Here is a 20,687-nt window from a genome sequence, read left to right on the forward strand (position 1 = left end):
AAAATAAAAAATTTAAGTGAACATGGTGGCACACACTTGTGGTCCCAGCTACTTGGGAGGCTGAGGCAAGAGGATCAGTTGAGCCCAGGAAGTTGAGGCTACAGTGAGTTGTGTGCCACTGTGCTCTAGCTTAGGTGACAGAGTGAGACCATCTCAAAAAAAAGAAAAAAAAAAAGAAAAAAGTGTTCACTCATACAGTACAAAGATAGATTTTGAAAACAACAAGCAATCTATGTAGTCTACTAAGGATTTTAAAGAAAGCAAACAAAAAATGGAAGAATGAAAAAATGAAAACGAATAACAGAAGCCAAATGGATACAGAGCCTTTGAAAAACATGAACAAAGCTGGGTGTGGTGGCATGTACCTGTAGTCCCAGCTACTGGGGAGGGTGAAGTGAGAGGATCACTTGAGTGTGGGGCTAAGCCGAGGTCACACCACTGCACTCCAGCCTGGGCGACAGAGCAAGATCTTATCTAAAAAAAAAAAAAAAAAAAAAGGCCGGGCGCAGTGGCTCATGCCTGTAATCCCAGCACTTTAGGAGGCCAAGGCAGGTGAATCACAATGTCAAGAGTTCGAGTCCAGCCTGGCCAATATGGCGAAACCCCTGTCTCTACTAAAAAAAAAACAAAAATTAGTCAGGCGTGGTGGTGGATGCCTGTAGTCCTAGCTACCCGGGAGGCTGAGGCAGGAGAGTTGCTTGAACCCGGGAGGCAGAAGTTGCAGTGAGCTGAGATCATGCCATTGTACTCCAGCCTCAGTGACAGAGCGAGACTCCAACTCAAAAAAAAAAAAAAAAAAGGAAAAGAAAAACATAGACAAGAAACTATTAATAGATTTGAAATAACTCATCAGCAAAAGTAGTACACAGATTTACTATGGGTGCACTATTTGGATAAGAAAGAACACAAAATATCTCATAAGCAGAAATTGACTTCAATAAAGAAAACAGGAATCTCAGAGGGCAGGTTTAACTCCATAATAGAAAACAAATGTACCAGAGAGTTACCAACAAAAATAGCAACTCAGTTTAGAATCACTCTGTCAAGAAATCTTTCTGGAGCATCAACTTTTGCAAGGTCCATGGCAAGAACCACTCCACCCTTGTTACCTAATTTCCCTCTGCTTGCAATGCTAAGTCAAGAGCCAGATGCTGACATGGATGGGACAACCAATAAAGCAGTGGCCTATTTTATGATGATCTAGGGAGAGACTGCAAAATACCAATGTTTGGGCCCCACACCAGACCACTTTAGTAAGTATCCTAGGGTATGGGGCCAAGGCAGTTGGTGATTTTTAAAAGCAGGTCATTCTAAATGGGCTGCCAAGATTGTGATCCACTGTAGAGGAAGCAAGAAAAGCTGCACCTGGTGTACTTGTGGCTCCAAACGCCACATTATTGCTTCTGACTCTGTGCTTTGTGGAAACCACTTCTCTTAGTCTTCTGATAACCAATTAACTGCCTTCTTGATGTTCATGAACTCCTCATAATGCCCTCCTCCAGCACCGTAATTGGAGAATGTTTTATGGAATTTCTGATATGCACAGCCGAACAACCAACTTGGCCATACTGATGGCTATTTGGATCTTAAAACGTTCCTTTTGAAGAAGAGAAAGCCACCAAGATTAGCTTTCCATTTTTGTTTGCCCGTTCCAAGGCTGATGTCACCTGGGTCCTAAGTGCTCTCATAGCAGTCTTCTGCCTGCAGAACTGGGAGAAGTAATGAGGTCAATATCAGAGTTTGTAAATAGAGGCAGCCTGAAGACTGCCTCTATTTACAGAGGAGAGTTTCAAAGGACCACTCTGGTCAGGCATCCAAGCTTTGATTCTCGGCTCCACTCTTTCTGATTTTATGACTCGGGCAAGTTGCTGGATCTACCTGAAATTCAGTTTCTGCACCTGTGAAAACAGGGTACTACTACATCCAAGTTGCTGTGAGGATTAACAAAAATCTTGCACCTACTAAAATTTCAATCCTGTGTTAGTTCTTAGCAGAGAGTGTTGCACAGCAGTTAAGAATGACGCCTCTGGAGTCAGCTTACCCTAGTTTAAATCCCAACATTGCTAGTCACTAGCTGTGTGGCTTTGGGCAAGTTACTTAATCTCTCTGTGCTCCAGTTCCATCTTGTGCCCCAAAGGGATAATTATACCTACAGGGCTGATGTAAGGATTAAATGACCTAACATTAGGGTGACCTGACATCCCAGTTTGCTTAGGACAGTTCCAGTTTATGCCTTTAGTCCTATTGTTCTGGCTGGCTTAGAAGTTACCCATCCTCTTTCACTCTCAAAATTGTCCCAGATTAGACAATTAAGTATACAGTCATCATAGTTAATATATACATGGCTTAGAAAAGTACTTAGTATAGAATAGATGCTAAACATGTGTTAGCTGCTAATATTAGCTCCTATAGCAATACTAACCAATAGAAATATGTAAGCCATGTATACTTTTAAATTTTCTAGTAACCACATTTGTAAAGGTAAAAAAGAAATAGGTGAAATTAATGTTGAGATTTAACCCAATATATCCAAAATTATTTCAATGCCTAATATAAAAAGTATTAGTGAGACATTTTTTCATTTTGTAAAATACTAACCCTTTGAAATCATGTGTGAATTGCATTTATAGCACAGCACAATTCAGACTAGCAACATTTCAAGTGTCCAGTAGCCATGTGTGACTAGCAGCTAACATGCTGCCCAGCACAGCTCTGAGGATTTATATTCCTCCTGTATGATGATGGACCAGAGAGTCTTACAGCCTTCTCAGGTTTGTAATGCCGAGTTTGAGATGCTTAGCTTCTCCGCCACACTCTGCAAGCAGGGCACTGATGCAGGTCTTCGGAATGTATTTATTGCCATAGATCTTAGCCTTGTTTCCTCGGCAGGTGCCCAACCTCACTGAGAAGAATATTGAAGTAGCCTCTCACCCTTGGAGAAATATCTGCTGACTCCTTGGCAAGTGGAAAAACCATGAGCCAATTAGTGTTTTGCAGGCTACTTCATTACTATGGTCTTACTAATTATGAAAAGGAATGCCAAGGTTATTTTATTAATTTTCCCATGTTACAGTTTTCTTCTATTTGGAAACATCCCCAGGAAAATACAAAAAGTGTTTTTTTCTATGAATATTTGGACTTTTTTTGGTAGATTATCTCCCTCCAACCTTCTGATTGTGTTATTGCATTTTTATTCTATTCTCTGGACTGGGTCCAATATCTCCACATTCCTCTAAATCATGCTGCCTCTAACTAGACCCAGAAGTACAGTCAGCTCCTGACCAAACACCAAATAAAGTGGAGAATGACTTTTTGACTGTGGTGTGATATCTATCTCTCCTTCCTCCTGCAGGGACAGTTTCTTGTTATCCCAACAAGTCAGCTTTGGTTCCTCAGACTTGGGCAATCAAGATACTCATAATCTAAGAAGAACCAGTATTGATGAAGGATGAGCAAGGAAAAAGGGATGATATCATTTAATCTCAAGAATAAAAATTGAGCCCACTCAATCAATGAATTTCATTTGTGATGTCCTGGATGGCAAGACTCTTTGCAGTTTACAATTGTGTTGGTTTGACAAGACTGACCTGCTAGCGTGATCAGAAAACAATGTTTCGTCATGAAATGACAGGGCAGTTTTGCTTATGAGGGGTCTACAAACTAAGAGAATGGGTTTAGGATGTCAGAACTGAAAAAGGTGGGGTATGGCGGCACATGCCTGTAATCCCAGCACTTTGGGAGGCCGAGGCAGGCAGATCACTTGAGCCCAGGAGTTCGAGACCAGTCTGGGCAACATGGCGTAACCCTGTCTCTACCAAAAGTACAAAAAAAAAAAAAAAAAATTAGCCAGGTGTGGTGACCCACACCTAGTCCCTGCTAATGGGATGGGGGCTGAGGTGGGAGGAACGCTTCAGCTTGGAGGTTGAGGCTGCAGTGAGCCATGATTGTGCCACTGCACTCCCGCCTGGGCACCAAGGTGAGACAAAGAGAGAAAGAAGAGAGAGAGAGAGAGAAAGGATGGAAGGAAGGAAGGAAGGAAGGAAAAAAGGAAAAGAAGGAAAGAGAGAAAAAAGAAAACAAGAAAAGAAAGATCTTGGAGGCCATGTACTTTGATGTTCCTTTCTACTAATGAGGAAAGGGGGAACAGGGGAGGTTAAAACCCTTGGTGAAGGTCAAATGGCAAGTAAGTAAAAGAAATGGGTCAGGAAACCCAGTCTCCTTGCTCTTGGGGCTCATGGCACTACATATTACACCGCTGTTACCTTGATATTTGGATAAAGGAATACAACATACTGCTCCTCCCAAAAGGTTTAACTACTTTACGCAGGTTAGATGGTCATTTTATTTTTGCTTCTTTAACTCAAACCCTTTCACCTGGGCCTGGTTCTTATCAAAGTGTGGTATTCAATGTACCCAATGAACCCAATTACCATTTCTAAAAGGCCTGGGCAACACAACCAATAAGAAGATGCTATTAAACCTCTTACTTCCCCACTAATCCCCCTGCAGTTGGCAGAACTTAGCTGCCATGCTCAGTCTACAGACTACAAAGTTGCTTTGAATTTCAAAAGTGGGGATCTGGAAAAGGATCTTGGCACAGCCCAAAAAAATAAGAATACTTTCACAACAATCCCTCATCCAGAGTTAGATTTGCTGACATTAGAGGGTGGGAGTATAAACTAAGGAGAATCATATACAAGCCACCAATGGGAATCTAAGAGTTGATAGGCTGGTAGGCTCTTTGGAGGTGGCTGGGATAGAGAAAAAAGAAGAGGGACAGGACCTCTATGAATCAAAGTCAGATGTGCCTGCCTTAGACAATCATTGTTTAATGTTGTCTAATATTTTAACTCCTTCAAAATGTCAACTGTTCCTACAGAATACACACATGTCGAATTTCCAAGACAGCACCATCTACCTGTACCATGCTCCAAATCCCATCCTCCCAGTTCCCCCTACTTGAACAAGACTGACCTGCAAAAATAGAGCAGAAAACTCACAGGCAGTAACGTTCCCCTTAAATACCCTACAATATGCCATTAACAAGAATCACGATGAAACACTATTGCAGAAATTGCCAGCATTAAACCAAAAGAATGTTGGCCAGTTCACGTTTCTTTTACAGTGTGACTTTGTTTGAGAGAGGGATTAAGGACAGGAAGAGGAGTGTACATCTTGCTTTAGCTGTTCCTCACTTGGCTAAGGAACTTTTGCTGTATAATGGTAGGAAGTGAAGACCCTGCAGCTAGTTACGAGACTTTTGATCCTTGTTTGTCAAGTTCAACTGTTAAAGGGGAGATAGGCTGTTCCCTAGTAGGGAGAGGGAGGAAGGAGAGGGGGATGGGGTGGGGGGAGGGAACAGGTAAAATCTGCCATATAAATGTTAATATGCAGCTGACACATTATAAACTGAGCTGTTAGGGTGAATTTCAGTTTTGTTGGAATCGGCCTTTTTTCCCTCTTAAGTTCAATTGACTTACAGTAGATGCCAGAAAGAACTCAATACGTTATTTATTCTAGAAAGCTTTCTTCCCTGAGCAAAGGAGGCAGAGCTAACGAGGAGAAGGGAGGAGCTTTGGTGAATAGAACTGAAGTCACAGCTGGTTAGCATGACTAGAATGCATGGAAAAGCCATCCCAAATTAGATGAGTAGGTAGATACAGAGCTTTGAAATCCTTGGAATGGGCCGGGCGCGGTGGCTCACGCTTGTAATCCCAGCACTTTGGGAGGCCAAGGCGGGCGGATCACGAGGTCAGAAGATCGAGACCACGGTGAAACCCCGTCTCTACTAAAAATACAAAAAATTAGCCGGACGTGGTGGCGGGCGCCTGTAGTCCCAGCTACTCGGAGATGCTGAGGCAGGAGAATGGCGTGAACCCGGGAGGCGGAGCTTGCAGTGAGCCGAGATCGCGCCACTGCACTCCAGCCTGGGTGACAGAGCGAGACTCTGTCTCAAAAAAAATAAAATAAAATAAAAAAATAAAAAAAATAAAAAATAAAAAAAGAAATCCTTGGAATTAATGGTGGAGTCCATCGTAATTCAAAGGTCGGGCCTTAGTGGGCTGGGATAGAGAGAGAAGCTGTCGGGGACCTGGGGCAGTGAGCCTGTACCCGGTGGCTTCCCAGACACTATTTTGAAGGCGTTCCCATGCGCAATCTCGCCTGTCAGTTCAGGCTGTAGGTTTCTCCTAACTCCTGAGCAGAACACTGAACGGTGGTAGTCTTGCCTTGCCACCCAGTGAGTGCTAGAAAACAGTCACTTCAACCAATTGGTTCAGTCCGGAGAACGTGAGCACATTCTACTTTACTTTCTGTTCAGTGATTCTGGAAAACAACCTTTTAGATTCTGGTCAGAAGGGGCTTGGATCTGTAACTTTGAAACACTCTCCACTACCACAAACGACTTTGGAAGTTAATCAGAAATAAACAGTATCTGGGATCTCATCCGTCCTAAACCCAGGGGTCAGAGCGTGGGGGGCTTCCACTAACTTCAGGTTAAGAGGATGAAACAGATCCGCGGAGAAGGGTCCCACGACTCCTGGAGACTAAAAGCAAGCCACGAACAGCCGGGACGCGCGGGCCCGGGGGATGCGCCGGGGGCTGGAGGGCGGGGAGCACCCCCCGCAGGTCCCGGCCAGAGCCCGGGGCCGGGTCACCTGACTCGCGGAATTTGGGGCCGCGCGGGGTGGAATGGGAGGGGAATGGTTAGCGCCTCCCTTCCCGCTCCCACTGGATCCAGGTCGGCGGGGGCCGGCGCCCGGCGGCCACGTGGTGGTGCTGCCGCTGCCCCCGCCCCGCCGGCCTAGCCCGGGAGCTCAGCGCCCACTGACCCCCGCAGCGGGGGAGGAGGAGGGACCGCGGCGCAGGAAGCCGAGCAGGAAGCGAGCCCGGCGGCCGCGTTTTCCTGGGGAAACGGCGGGCGGGGTGGAGCAGCCAGCGGGGTCCTGGGAGCGCCGCCGCCGCCGCCTCGATGGGGTGAGTGCGCGGCACGGAGTTGGGAGGCTCCCGGCGCGGGGTCCCGGGCTCGTGTCCCCGCCTTTGTGTCTGGAGCTCGGGCGCGGGAGGCGCTGGGGACGGCGCCCTGGCGGAGCAGCTGAGGGGGCTGCAGCCGGGGTCCCGCCACCTCTCCCTGGTCCACCGCCGGCAGCCCACTGTCTGCGGAGAGCAGATCTGGGGACAAGAGGAAGGAGAAGAAGGTGGAGATGAGGGTAGAGCGGGAAGACCCGGCCAAGTTAGGAGAAGGGTTCTTCCCGGGTCCTCCGCTACTCGCAGGCCGGCTGAGGCGGGGCGCGGGGCAGGGGCCGCGGCGGAGGGAGCGCGGGTGGGAATGAATGAGCAGACCCGGAGGTGCACCCTGGAGTCTGCGCCCCGTCCCACCTGCTTCTCCCCGCGCGGCGCCTCGCTCCCCCCGCGTCGGTGCTTCTGAGCCCAATCCGCCTCCCGGCTGAACTTGGAGGAGGTGGGGAGGGAGGTGCGAGCGGGAGACTCCGGGTGGCTCCCGGGACGCGGGGTCCGCTATTGTTCCTCCTCTGAATCCAGGGAACCCCTCGGCCGGCCCAAGGGCGGGGGCGAGACCCCTCTGGGCCTGCCCCTGCCCCCTGCCTTGTTTTACCCGCCGCAGCTCGGGGAGAACGGATGCTGGAGTTGGGGCAGACTCGGGGCCGCCGGGACTTAGGGAGGAAGGAGGACGTGGAGCCACCAGCAAGGCGCCCGCCATCTCCCGCGACCCGTGCCTGGTGGCGGGTGGGGGGTGGGGGTGTCGTCCTCAACCACCTTCGCTGCCTTCTTGGGCAGGTTGGTGTCCTCGGTTTAGTTTCTGCGGCTTGCAGGGTTGACCTGCTAACTCCTTTGAGTTTCGCATCCCCCTTTTGTGGAGGCGGCTCAGAGCCTGGAGAAGCAACAGACGGGGAATTAAGGCAGATGCAGCCCAGCACAGCGTGGAGGGGTCCGAAGTGGCCTCACGGGGGCCTGAGCATGGCTGTCTTTCCAGGCTCCTCTTTATTTGCCAGGAGCCCGGCTAAGCCCAACTTTACTCCCAGAAATGTTGAGGGGAATCTGCGGACTCGAGGACCCTCACCTCGGGACCAGCGGCTTCTCTTCGCCGCAGCTCACGGGTGATCGGGGTGGGATTCCGTCTTCCTTCCGGGAGAGGAGAATGCCCGGCTGCCTGGGATGGGGAAACGTTGCCGGATCTCTGAGGAATGTGGTCTCAAGGCTGCAGGGGCCTGGCAGAGAGGAACTGTCCATCACTAGGACATCGCCGAAGCTCGCCTTAGCGGAGAGAGTCTCACCTCCTCGGGCTTTGCACAGAGTTGGAGAAGAGGTCGGGAATCACAGGGAGGTTGGATTTTGGCTGCTCTGTCCCCAGCCTGCAGGTCCCTGTTCGCCCTGTGGCTCGGAGTTTTATTACCGATGGATATAATCTAATAATCTTTTCTTAATGATGCCTAACAACTGTGATTTTTTTCCCCCTTGGGTTTGTAAGACAGTCGATTTTATGTGAGGAAATTGATCCAGTTCTTATCTTTTAGCCAGTGCTTGCCTAACAGAGATTGGGAGAGCTATCCCATGCTGGGCTGTTGCAGTTTTCATCTCCATTCACTGAGACGCTTCAGTAGTGAATTTATTGTTTTATGGCTTTTTGGAGGTGGTGGTGGTGGTGGTGGTGTGATTATAACCCTGCTGGAAAATCTTATTACTGTTCTCTGAATTGAAGAGAAAGAAAGGATGCTGAGCCCCCTAGGGATTCCGTGGCGGAATGATGTAGTGTCCCGCCCACCAGTAGTGAACCTGACAGTGAAATTCTCTCTCCAGTCTGCTAGTTCTCAAAGCATATTCTAGGCAGGTACACGTACTATCACCTAGGCTTTAAAGGTGAAGAAGCAGGTTTGGAGGTTAAGAACAACTGGGCCTTGGAATTAATAGAGTGCAGTAGACAACTTTTGCCTCTCCTTCCTCCACCCCTCCCTCCCTTCCTTCGTTCTTTTTTTTCATCCTTTAAAATAAAAACAAGGGCCAGGCACGGTGGCTCATGCCTGTAATCCCAGCACTTATCACGAGGTCAGAGCCAGACCATCCTGGCCAACAGTGAAACCTGTCTCTTAAAATACAAAAATTATTGGTTGGTGGCGCACCTGTAATCCAGTATCGGGAGGTGAGGCAGAAAATCTTGAACCGGAGGTGAAATTGCAGTGAGCCGGTTGGCCATGATCCCACCTGGTGATAGAGATTTGTCTCAAATAATAATAAAAAAATATGAATTTTCTAATATATAAAAAAAATATATAAATTTTTTGTTTCTATTCCTAGGTTAATATTATAATTTTTATTTTGATCCATACTATAACTTAAATATTTGATTTATTCCTACTCCTTTGCCTCCATTCTCAGGTAACCTCTAATGTGAAGTTAGCGCACATAGTTCCCAACAAGTTTGGAACTACAGTGTATCCACAAAAAAACACATGTGAGTTTATGTTTAACATTTTACATAAATGGCATAATTCTACCTATGTATAGCTTGCATTTTTAACTTACTGTGTTTTCGAGATACATGTGTTAATAGATCTTTATTCACTTTAGCTGTTACAGAGAATCCCAGTGTATGAAAAAAGTATAGTATATTTACTCCCTTGCCAAGAGTAAGTTAGGGTTTTTGGTTTTTCACTGTTTTTTGTTTGAGCTGGGGTCTCACTGTGTCACCCAGGCTGGAGTGCAGTGTCGTGATCACTGCTCACTACAGCCTCAACCTCCTGGGCTCAAGCAGTCCTCCTGCCTCAGCCTCCAAAGTGGCTGGGACCACAGGCACATGCTACCATGCCTGGCTAATTTTTTTCATTTTTGTAGAGACAGGGTCTTACTATGTTGCCCAGGCTGGCCTTGAACTCTCAGCCTCAAGTGAGCCTTCCACCTCAGCCTTCCACAGTGCATGAGCCACTGTGCCTGGCCTAGTTTTTTACTGTTACACATTTTCTGCTGAGTGACACTCTATTTCCATTTTCATTTTTATTTTTATTTCTTATTTACTATAACAGTTTGTACAATAAACATCCTGAGATGTTTTCTTGTTCACAAATTTTTCTGTTACACACTTATTCAGTTAGTTGCTGGGTAATGAAGTTTAGGTAATATTGCATTTATTATTCATTCTTCAACAAATATTTAGGGTGCTTGTATGGTCTTGGCTATCTGTTGACTAAAAAAGTGAAATTGATTAAATTCTAAGATTACATTAGTTGGCTGGATTATTTTTTTCTTTTTTCTTTTTTTTTGTTTTAAATAAGAAAAGTGGGACTGGTGTAGTGTTGCATGCCTGTAATCCCAGCACTTTGGGAGGCCAAGGCAGGAGGATTGCTTGAACTCAGGAGTTCAAAACTAGCCTGGGAAACATGGTAAAACCTTGTCTCTACAAAAAATACAAAAATTAGCTGGGTGTCATGGTGTGTGCCTGTGTGTGGTCCTAGCTACTCAGGAGGCTGAGGTGGGAGGATTGCTTGAGTCCTGGATGTCAAGGCTGCAGTGAACCTAGATTACACCACTGCATTGCAGCCTGGGCGACAGAGTGAGACCCTGTTTCAGCTCCCAGCAGTTTGGGAGGCCAAGGTGGGCAGATCACCTGAGGTCAGGAGTTCGAGACCAGCCTGACCAACATGGAGAAACCCCGTGTCTACTAAAAATACAAAATTACCCGGACGTGGCAGCACATGCCTGTAATTCCAGCTACTTGGGAGGCTGAGGCAGATGAATCGCTTGAACCTGGGAGGTGGAGGTTGCAGTGAGCCGAGATCCCGCCGGCCATTGTACTCCGGCCTGGGCAACAAGAGCGAAACTCCGACTCAAAGAGAGAAAGACAAAGAAAAAGTGCCTCTTCATTGTAAAATTGAAGCATGAGACAAATTCATGGTGCTGTTTGGGATTCTTGTGCAGAAACCTTTTCTCAGCTACTCACTGGCCGTGTGACCTTGGATTACTCACCCAACCTCCTCTTCCTCATTTCTTTGGTAAGATTAAGGGGTAGGAATAAGCATTTACAAAGGCACATTCCTGTTCGAAGAGTCTGTGAAAATGTTGCTGTGTTAGTGACGCATTTTTCCCCTCATGGTAACCCCTCAGGCTGAAAGGAGTTTAAGGCATTTAAATACATTGGCGTCCTCATTCCTTCAAATTGCTGGGCACATTCTTTTTTTTTTTTTCCCTAAGTTCATGTCAGACACATGTTACACATGCAATCATCATGCTCGTGAATTCTACAAAAGGATCGCCAGGCATCTTGCCTCAGAGCCTTTGCGTGTGCTCTTCCCACTACCTGGAAAGCACTTCTCTTAGATGTCTACATGGCTGTGTCAACCCTTCAGGTGTTATGCTCAGACACCTCCTTCCAGTCCAGCCTGCAACCTCGTCCCTCCCTGCTTTATTTACCTCCAAGGCATTTACCACCTTCTAGCTTGCCATGTATAGGTTGAGTATTCTTTATTCCAGAATGCTTGGGACCAGAAGTGTTTCAGATTTTGGATATTTTTAAAATTTTTGGAGTATTTGTATTACATGGTTGAACATTCCTGATCCAAAAATTTGAAGTGCTCCAGTGGGTCTTTCCTTTGGTGTCATGTAGGTGCTCAAAGAGTTTCGGACTTTGGAGCATTTCAGATTCAGATTCCTGGTTTAGGGATACTCAATCTGTAATTTATATCAGTATTCTGTACTAGATCATGAGCTCCACAAAGGCACAGGGTTTGCCACTCTTGTTTACTATTGTATTCATGGTGTCTACAACAATGTTGACCCCAGTAGGTAAACAGATGTTTGATGAACAAATGGATATGCTTTTTGTTGTGATTTTTTCTGGAATTTCGCCTTTAACACTTACTGGATATCCTAAATGGTGCTGTTAAGTGCACCATATCTCATATTTACAGGTTCCTTCAGGGTAAGAAAACGTACGTCTTCTAGGGAAACTACTCCTTTTAAATCTATGTGATTTATCCTACAAGCCACTTATGTGTTCAGACTTTTTTTCTCCCAACATTTTGCCTAATCCTGAATTTAGAGGAAAACATAAGTAACACGGTGCTTGGAAGCACACCCACCTTTCCTTTTGTGATAACCTCGTTTTCCAATGTGATGAATGTGGAAGATGCATAACCAATAGATGCTGACTGTATTCCACACGACATCTGCACTAACAGGCCAGCAGCCATCCCAAGCAACATGAAGCACACTGCATTTCTTTCTTTTTTTCTTGAGATGGGGTCTTGCTCTGTTCTAGAACTCCTGGGCTCAAGCGATCCTCCCACCTCAGCTTCTCAAATAGTTGGGACTACAGGCGCGAGCCAACACACCTGCCTAGTTTTTCTTTTACTTTTTACAGAGACAAAGTCTCCTTATGTTTCCCAGGCTGGTCTTGAACTCCTGGGCTCAGAAGGTCCTCCTTTAGCCTCTCGAAGTGCTGGGATTACAGGCATAAGCCACTGCCCCCGGTCCACACTGCGTTTCTAAGAACAAAAAGTGTATTTTGTTGGATTGTTGCAGAGTGTACATCATCATTGCCCTGACTTTGTGCCTTTATCTATGAGGATTTTTTTGGAGGGGGAGGAGGGATGTATTTTTCTTTTTTTTTTTTTTGAGACGGAGTCTCGCTCTGTCACCCAGGCTGGAGTGCAGTGACACAATCTCGGCTCACTGCAAGCTCCGCCTCCCGGGTTGACGCCATTCTCCTGCCTCAGCCTCTCCGAGTAGCTGGGACTACAGGCGCCCGCCACCACGCCCGGCTAATTTTTTTGTATTTTTAGTAGAGACGGGGTTTCACTGTGGTCTCGATCTCCTGACCTCGTGATCCGCCCGCCTCGGCCTCCCAAAGTGCTGGGATTACAAGCGTGAGCCACCGCGCCCGGCCTGAGGGATGTATTTTTCATGATGGAAGGAAAATGAGAATCTTAATCTGAAGATGTTGGAGCAACTAATATGTAGAAAGGTACCTAGATATACTCTAAGAATTGCCACATCGTACAGTCCTTAATTCATGGCACAAAAAACATTTGCTATTATAGCACTAATGCATTATTTCACTAGAAGCCAACTGAATTTTTTCTACCTTGCATGATGAGTATAGGAGTTGACAAAACAAAGCTAAATATATCAGAGGCCTCTTGGATGTATTTTATATGGTGATAGGGAAAAGGAGTCTAGATTTTTTTCCCAGTGAACTATATTAGGTATACGAAACTGATGATATCCTTTAAAACATTACTAGAATACTGAAGTACACCATTTACATTTCTTATTGTATCCTCTGTAATAAAATGATATTGAAAGAAATCAGTATATTATGGATCCGGATAGGGTTAAACTTTAAGCTGAAAACCATAAACATAGAATTATATGACTATTATTAAAATGTTGCACAATTTAAACAGATTCCTTTTTTTTTTTTTTTTTGACACAGAGTCTCACTCTGTTGCCCAGGCAGGAGTGCAATAGGGTGATCTCGGCTCACTGCAACCTCTGCCTCTCAGGTTCAATCAATTCTCCTGCCTCAGCCTCCCGAGTAGCTGGGACTACAGGTACATGCCACCATGCTTGGCTGATTTTTGTATTTTTAGTAGAGATGGGGTTTCATGTTGGCCATGGCTGGCCAGGCTGGTCTCGAACTCCCGACCTCAAGTGATCCGCCTGCCTTGGCCTCCCAAAGTGCTGGGATTACAGGTGTGAGCCACCATGCCCAGTCTAAAGATATTTCTTCCCTTTGTAGTTAGTCATGAGCTGAAAAGTACAGGTGGTTCAACAAAAGATAAAAATTGTTCATCAAATGTCAATTTTCTAGCTCCAGCCATCTACAATGAACAAAAAAATTAGCCTCGTGTTTGACATAAGACCCACTGAGAGATATCAGCAAATCTAATCAGTATTTTAAAAAGTAACTTTTGGCCAGGCATGGTGGTTCACACCTGTAATTCTAGGACTTTGAGAAGCTGAGGCAGGAAGATCGCTTAAGCCCAGGAGTTCGAAACCAGCTTGGGAAACATGGTGAAACTTTGTCTCTACAAAAAATACAAAAATTAGTTGGGCATAGTGGTGCATTCTTGTAGTCCCAGCTACTCAGGAGGCTGAGGTGGGAGGATCACCTCAACCCACGAGATCAAGGGTTGCAGTGAGCCACAATCTTACCACTACACCCCAGCATGGGCAACAGAGTGAGACCCTGTCTAAAAAAACAAATAAATACAAATAAAAAGTAACTTTACTGACTTAACCATGTGTTTGAAAACAACAGTACATTCTTCTATTTGATTGAAGGAAGCATGCCTTGTTCTTCAATTTTATATTCTATGTGTCCAGTAGAGTATCTGCCACACAGTAGGAGATTAACATCTCTCAACTACTCCTGCCTCAGAGGTCGTTAAGCCCCTCATGGCGGTCATCAGACATAGAGTTGTCCTAGTCTAGAGGAGAATTAAACAATAATCGAAAGGCAGAAATCAGCAGCAAAGTGCCAAGTCGAAGTTCAGAAGATGTGAAAGAAACACTTTTCCTCTTTATCCACTCTTTGCGGAAGTTTGTGCATCGTGTCTTGATTGATTCACCAGCTGGGCTTTTGTGATCAGCGTCACCTCATCTAACCTTACTGGTGATCTAGGCCAGCCCCTTCTGTAGTGAATGGCATTCACTGAAAATTAGTCTTGCTGTATAATTCCATGACCATATGTCACACCTGGGCAAGGGGACACCTTTGGGAAGTTCCTCATGATTTGCTAATCCCTGCTTCTAAAGAAACAGAATCTAGTTGTGAGAAAAGGTGGTTGTAGTCGAAGAAGCTTACTGTACAGTGGAAGGAAATACATGGACTCTTTTTTTTTTGTTTCCTTATTTCTTTATTTTTTTTCTTAAATTGACATTTAGGCCAGGCACAGTGGCTGCCGCCTGTAATCCAAGCCCTTTGGGAGGCCGAGGAGGGCAGACCACTTGAGCTCAGGAGTTCAAGACCAGTCTGGGCAACATGGCAAAACCCCGTATCTACTTTAAAAAAAAAAAAAAGTATGTTTATATTGCAGTGAGCCAAGATCACACCACCGCATTCCAGCCTGGGTGACAGCGAGACACTGTCTCAAAAAAAAAAAAAAGAAAAAAGAAAAAAAATTGACATTTAGTGAACACCAAAGCTTATTATCAAGGAACCAGTTTCCCTTACACTTATTTATTATATTACCTTTTAAAGCTCAACTTAATTTTTCATATCTATTTTAGGTATTGTTATCGATAAGATACTCTTTTTTCTTACGATTTCCAGATGAATTCAGTTTGCTTAATTAATTTACTTATTAAATTTTTTATTTCCATAGGTTATTGGGGAACTGGGTGTTTGGTTACATGAGTAAGTTCTTTAGTGGTGATTTGTGAGATTTTGGTGTACCCATCACCTGAGCAGTATACACTGCATCCTATTTGTAGTCTTTTATCCCTCACTCCCTTCCCACCCTTTCCTCCTGAGTCCCCAAAGTCCATTGTGTCATTCTTATGCCTTTGCATCCTCATAGCTTAGCTCCTACTTATGAGTGAGAACGTACGATGTTTGGCTTTCCATTCCTGAGTTACTTCACTTAGAATAATAGTCTCCAATCTCATCCAGGTCACTGTGAATGCTATTAATTCACTCCTTTTTATGGCTAAGTAGTATTCCATCATATATATATGTATATACCACAGTTTCTTTATCTACTTATTGATTGATGGGCATTTGGGTTGGTTCCACGTTTTTGCAATGAGTTTGCTTAATTTAGATGTTCTTTTCAAAGAGGTAATAACTCTAAAACTAACAAGCAGCATCTACTTCTTTTCACATTCACTAAGTCTGTCCCCTTCCTTTTGCTGGCTGAAGTGATAGACACTCAGAAAACAGGCAGCATTAACTGGTGGAGAATAAAAGGCCAGAGAGGCCTCCTTTTGCACTAGGGCAGCACAGAGAAATGTGTTTTCCTTTTTTTCTTTCTTTTTTTTTTTGTCTAAGAGGAATCCATTTGCAAACCAAAGAAAACCATCCAGCAGTGATTCTTAAATATTCGTGAGGCACAGACAGACACTTGCAAATCTGATGGGGGTTTTGGACCATTCTTCCTTGGAGAAACTGATGTATGTACAGTGATGCTATAAATTCATAATTTTTATCAGTCTCATGAGTTTCATGGAACTCCTTGCCCTAAGGCCATTTATAAACTTCTTTGGAATACCCAGGTTAAGAACCCACAGTGACCACCTCTCAAAGTTTGAGAATACAATTACAAGGGCTTTATTCTTCTATCATGTGCCGCTATTCCCACCCCCCACACAGTTTGATAACCTATCATGCATGAGTGAAAAGTAATAATTGTGAGTTTTATAATCTCAATTTGAAAACTAGTCATCGGTTGCTATGTCAACCAATCAACATACTATTGACCATTTTTAGGATCTATTTCTATTGGATGTAATAAAATGCAATTTAGATGCAATGAAAAGGTGGCTTTGTAGTGTGACTATTTCACAGAGACCTGATGAATTCTAAAGATGAGTCTTAAGTTTCTCACCCCAAGGAGCTGGGTCTGCTCTGTCTCCAGCTTTTGGTGGCAGCAGTTTTCCAGTTTTGCGGTTAACAGGAGGGAACGGAGATGTCCTAGGCCCCGCCTGACAATACTCGTAGGCTCACAGGAGATGTCCCACGTCCCACTTGACAGTACTCCTAGGCTCACAGTAGGTGTCCCAGGCAACTCCTGACAGTACTCTTAGGCTCACAGATGTCCCGGCCCCCCGACAGTACTCCTAGGCTCACAGTAGGTGTCCCAGGCACCCCCTGACAGTACTCAGTACTCCTAGGCTCACAGATGTCCTGGACCCCGCCTGACAGTACTCCTAGGCTCACAGATGTCCCCCTGCCCCCCCCCTGTGACAGTACTCCTAGGCTCACAGGTGTCCTGCCCCCCCATCCCGCCCCCCCATGACAGTACTTCAAGGCTCACAGATGTCCCAGCCCCCCAACAGTGCTCCTAGGCTCACAGTATTTGTCCCAGGCACCCCCTGACAGTACTACTAGGCTCACAGGTAGGCCTTTGGCTGCTCAGCCCAGTGGGGAAATGTCCCCAACTGGCTCTTCACTTTGCCTTTTTCTTCTTGGCCCCCCAGCCTGATGTGGCTGTCTTGATGGGGACCTGAAGAAGACGGGGCCACACTTCTAGTTGGGGAACTGACCCTCAGCTGGAAGCCTGCTCTTCTGGAGGAAAACATGCTTCTGTGGGAAGTATTGTGCATGGGGGAAGGGACTGCCACGTCAGCTGTACTCAGAACTGCTTCTATCAGCGTTCACCTTGGGTGACGTCCTCAAGCCATTTCAGTCAAAAACCGAGCAAAAAGGGCTGCAGACCTGCCTGTAACAGAGGCTGCCTACCTGACCTGACAGAAGCTTTTTCGATGGGTCATTGTAATTGACTCGAGCACCTTCTCTGCCATAGGCACTTTGCTGCTGGACTGTCCTCGAATAAGGTCAGGGCTGGCCGTCGTCATTGTCAGGTTTCCCGTTACCAGTATGTGTTGATGGGATAATTGGGTATTAGAAGATCTCTGGATGAATGACAAGCCCTGCCATCGGGGACTTAAGAGTTTTCGCCAGGTTAGATATGGTCACAATCTGCGACAGTACAAGGCGACGGTCAGTGGTGGCAATGGGGTGGCGGTAGTGGGAGGGAGTTCTTTTCACAGATGAGGCTGAGGCCTACAGAAATGGCCCCTTGGAAAGGGACAGTTAATGAGAGGCAGAGATGGATGAGACCTTAGTACTGGCTGCTCAGCACTGCGCTTCTACACATTATACTTTTCTGTTTCTCTCACAGGTCAGCAGTGACCTTGAGACTCCTGTGTGCAGCTAATTATAATTGTTATTTGGAATTGATATCATTTTTATATTTTGAGAAAATGTTCACATTTCTTTTTTTTTCTGAGACAGGATGTCGCTCCGTTCCTTAGGCTGGAGTGCAGTGGTGCAATCTTAGCTCACCGCATCCTTGACCTCCTGGGCTCAAGCAGTCCTCCCACCTTAGCCTCCCTAGAGCTGGCACTACAGGTGTGTACCACCACTCCTGGTGAATTTTTGTATTTTTGTAGAGACAGGGTTTCCTCATGTTACCCGGGCTGGTCTCAAACTCCTGAGCTCAAGCAATCCGCCTGCTGTGGCCTCCCAAAAGTGCTGGATTACAGGTATGAGCCACCACGCCCTGCCTGAGCCTTTATTATTATCATTATTATCACTATTATTATTATTATTATGCATTGGAAAAAAACTATTTAAAACATAGGCATATAAATTATAGCCAATAACAATATATTTACCATCCAGAATTTCCTTGGGCTACTTTTGATTTTTGAGGAAAGACTCCTAAGTCTTAAGTGCAGAAGACTTGTATAGACTTGGACAATTCACCTCGAAGAAGAGGATAAAAATTGGGCGTTCCAGGGGAGGCCAATGGCATTGAGCAGCAGCACGAAGGTCAGAAAAGGTGCAGGACCCAGGCCCTTGGCTGTGAGAACCATGTAACAAATGTTTGTCAGGCTTTGTTGGTGAGTTCACAGATTCCGTGGAGGCTCTTGATTTGACAAGAATACTCAAGTAATTTGAACATCTCCTCCCATGAAAGCTGACATATTGGTGATTGATCCTTTTTCAAACATGAAAGGAATTACTTCTGTTGCTGAGAGAGGACAGCCATACACAGAGGCCTCTTCTCAGCCACCCAGAGGATGTGGGAACTTGTGAGCCAGGAGGCTCGTGGACAACCGGCTGCATTTTCTTTCTTCGCTATGAAAGACAGCCAAGACAGGGGTGGGCTCACGCCTATAATCCCAGCACTTTGGGAGGCTGAGACGGGTGGATCACTTGAGGTCAGGAGTTCAAGACGAGCCTGGCCAACATGGTGAAACCCCATCTCCACTAAAAATACAAAAATAAGCTGGGCATGGTGGCACGCGCCTATGATCCCAGATACTTGGGAGGCTGAGGTATGAGAATTGCTTGAACCCGGGAGGTGGAGGTTGCAGTGAGCCGAGACCACGCCATTGCACTCCAGCCTGGGCAACAGAGCGAGACTGTCTCAAAAAAAAACAGGTGGGCCCCAGGAAGGGTTCAGTGTCCTTTATTTAACATGTTAGGAGGCCATAGCACATAGCACCAGGCAAGGTGCTGAGTATTCCATCTTTCCGTCTCCAAGCACAGGCCACTCCAGGCCCGGTTTCTATTTATCACGGGTGCAAGTTGATTCAAATGCTCTCACAACCTTCTTGGGTCTTTGTTTAAAGAAATAAAAAAATTTCTTAGATTTTCTTTGGAGTTGATATCATTTTTCTCTTTTGAGAAAAACATTTCACATTTCTTATGAGCTTTTTTAAATTGGGAAAAAAAACTATTTAAAATATAGGCATGGAAACTGTCGTCAATATCCATATACTTACCATCCAAGATTTTCTTGGAGTGTTTTTGTTTTCTGAGGAAAAACTCATATCTGCCACTAACTTCATAATGTATACAGCCACTCAGCAATCTTGATAAATTCCTAGGTAACTAGGTTCTTTTTTTTTTTTTCTTGAGATAGTCTCTCTGTGTCCCCAGGCCAGAGTGCAATGGCATCATCTCGGCTCACTGCAACCTCCGCCTCTCAGGTTCAAGCGACTCTCCTGCTTCAGCCTCCTGAGAGCTGGGATTACAGGCGTGTGCCACCACGCCCAGCTAATTTTTGTATTTTCAGTAGAGACGGGGTTTCACTGTTTTGGCCAGGGTGGTCTTGATCTCCTGACCTCGTGATCCCCCCACCTTGGCCTCCCAAAGTGCTGGGATTACAGGCGTGAGCCACCACACCCAGCCAATAATTAGGTTCTTTCTGTGCTATACAACTTTACACAGTGTTGGGTGTGCTATTTGTTTCCTTTTCCAACTGCTCTTCTTCTACAGTCTCTAAAAGCCTAATGAGACAGCCACACGATGCACTGATTTCCTCCAAGTGATACCTATCTCAAGCCTGTCTCCCGGCCAATCTGTTGATGGCTTTGTTACTGTTTGTGCCTTGTTTGGCAACAGGCTTGCTTTTTGTCTCTTCTTTAAAACAACCCCTGATTATTTTTAAGTGCATAGCCCCTACAACAAAGGGTATTTGATTCTATGCCTCTTTGACCAAATAAATTGAAAGTAGGTGTTTATATCCACTGTGGCAAAAGAAACAAGGAGCGGCTCACCCTGTCCTGGTGATAAGTGCTACAGGCTCGGGTGGCAGGCCGCCGGCTGTGGGCGCTTTTGTGTGTGGCCTCCCGAACAATAGCACTGTGCACCTCTGCCCCATTCTTGTCTCACTGGGTGATGTTTTTCAGGATTCCATTTGTATAATATCAGTGTTTAGATTGTCCTGAAGAATTGCAGTATTTTCTTTTTTATAGGTTAGAGACAGTTGTGCAGGATGGAATAATTTCTCAAGGAAGAGAAATGTCCTAATGTTAGAGAAGTACATAAGTATCTAAACGTTCTGCTTTTCCAAATTGTTGCCAAGACATGGAAACCTCCATCCCAGTCTGCTGTCAGCCCAGGCGAATGTAAAAATAGCCACTTCACTTGTCTATAATTCTCTGTATATTTTCTCTGTTATTGACTTTGTATCTTTAGCAAAGCTATATGGAAGAGGATTTGT

At 45.5% G+C, this 20,687-nt stretch overlaps 1 protein-coding gene across 2 annotated transcripts in view; it reads left to right on the forward strand.

Annotated features, from left to right (window-relative positions):
- The first annotated feature begins 6,824 nt into the window (after positions 1–6,824).
- The window catches only part of RAI14 (retinoic acid induced 14), a 175,710-nt gene continuing 161,847 nt past the window's right edge, over positions 6,825–20,687 (forward strand). For both annotated transcript variants that reach the window (XM_032135982.2, XM_032135983.2), the window contains exon 1: positions 6,825–6,975. The gene's annotated coding sequence lies outside the window, so the exon portion shown is untranslated. The remainder of the gene's footprint in view (positions 6,976–20,687) is intronic.

The sequence above is a fragment of the Hylobates moloch genome, unplaced genomic scaffold (genome assembly GCF_009828535.3).
Source record: "Hylobates moloch isolate HMO894 unplaced genomic scaffold, HMol_V3 SCAFFOLD_17, whole genome shotgun sequence".
NCBI classification, from domain to species: domain Eukaryota; kingdom Metazoa; phylum Chordata; class Mammalia; order Primates; family Hylobatidae; genus Hylobates; species Hylobates moloch.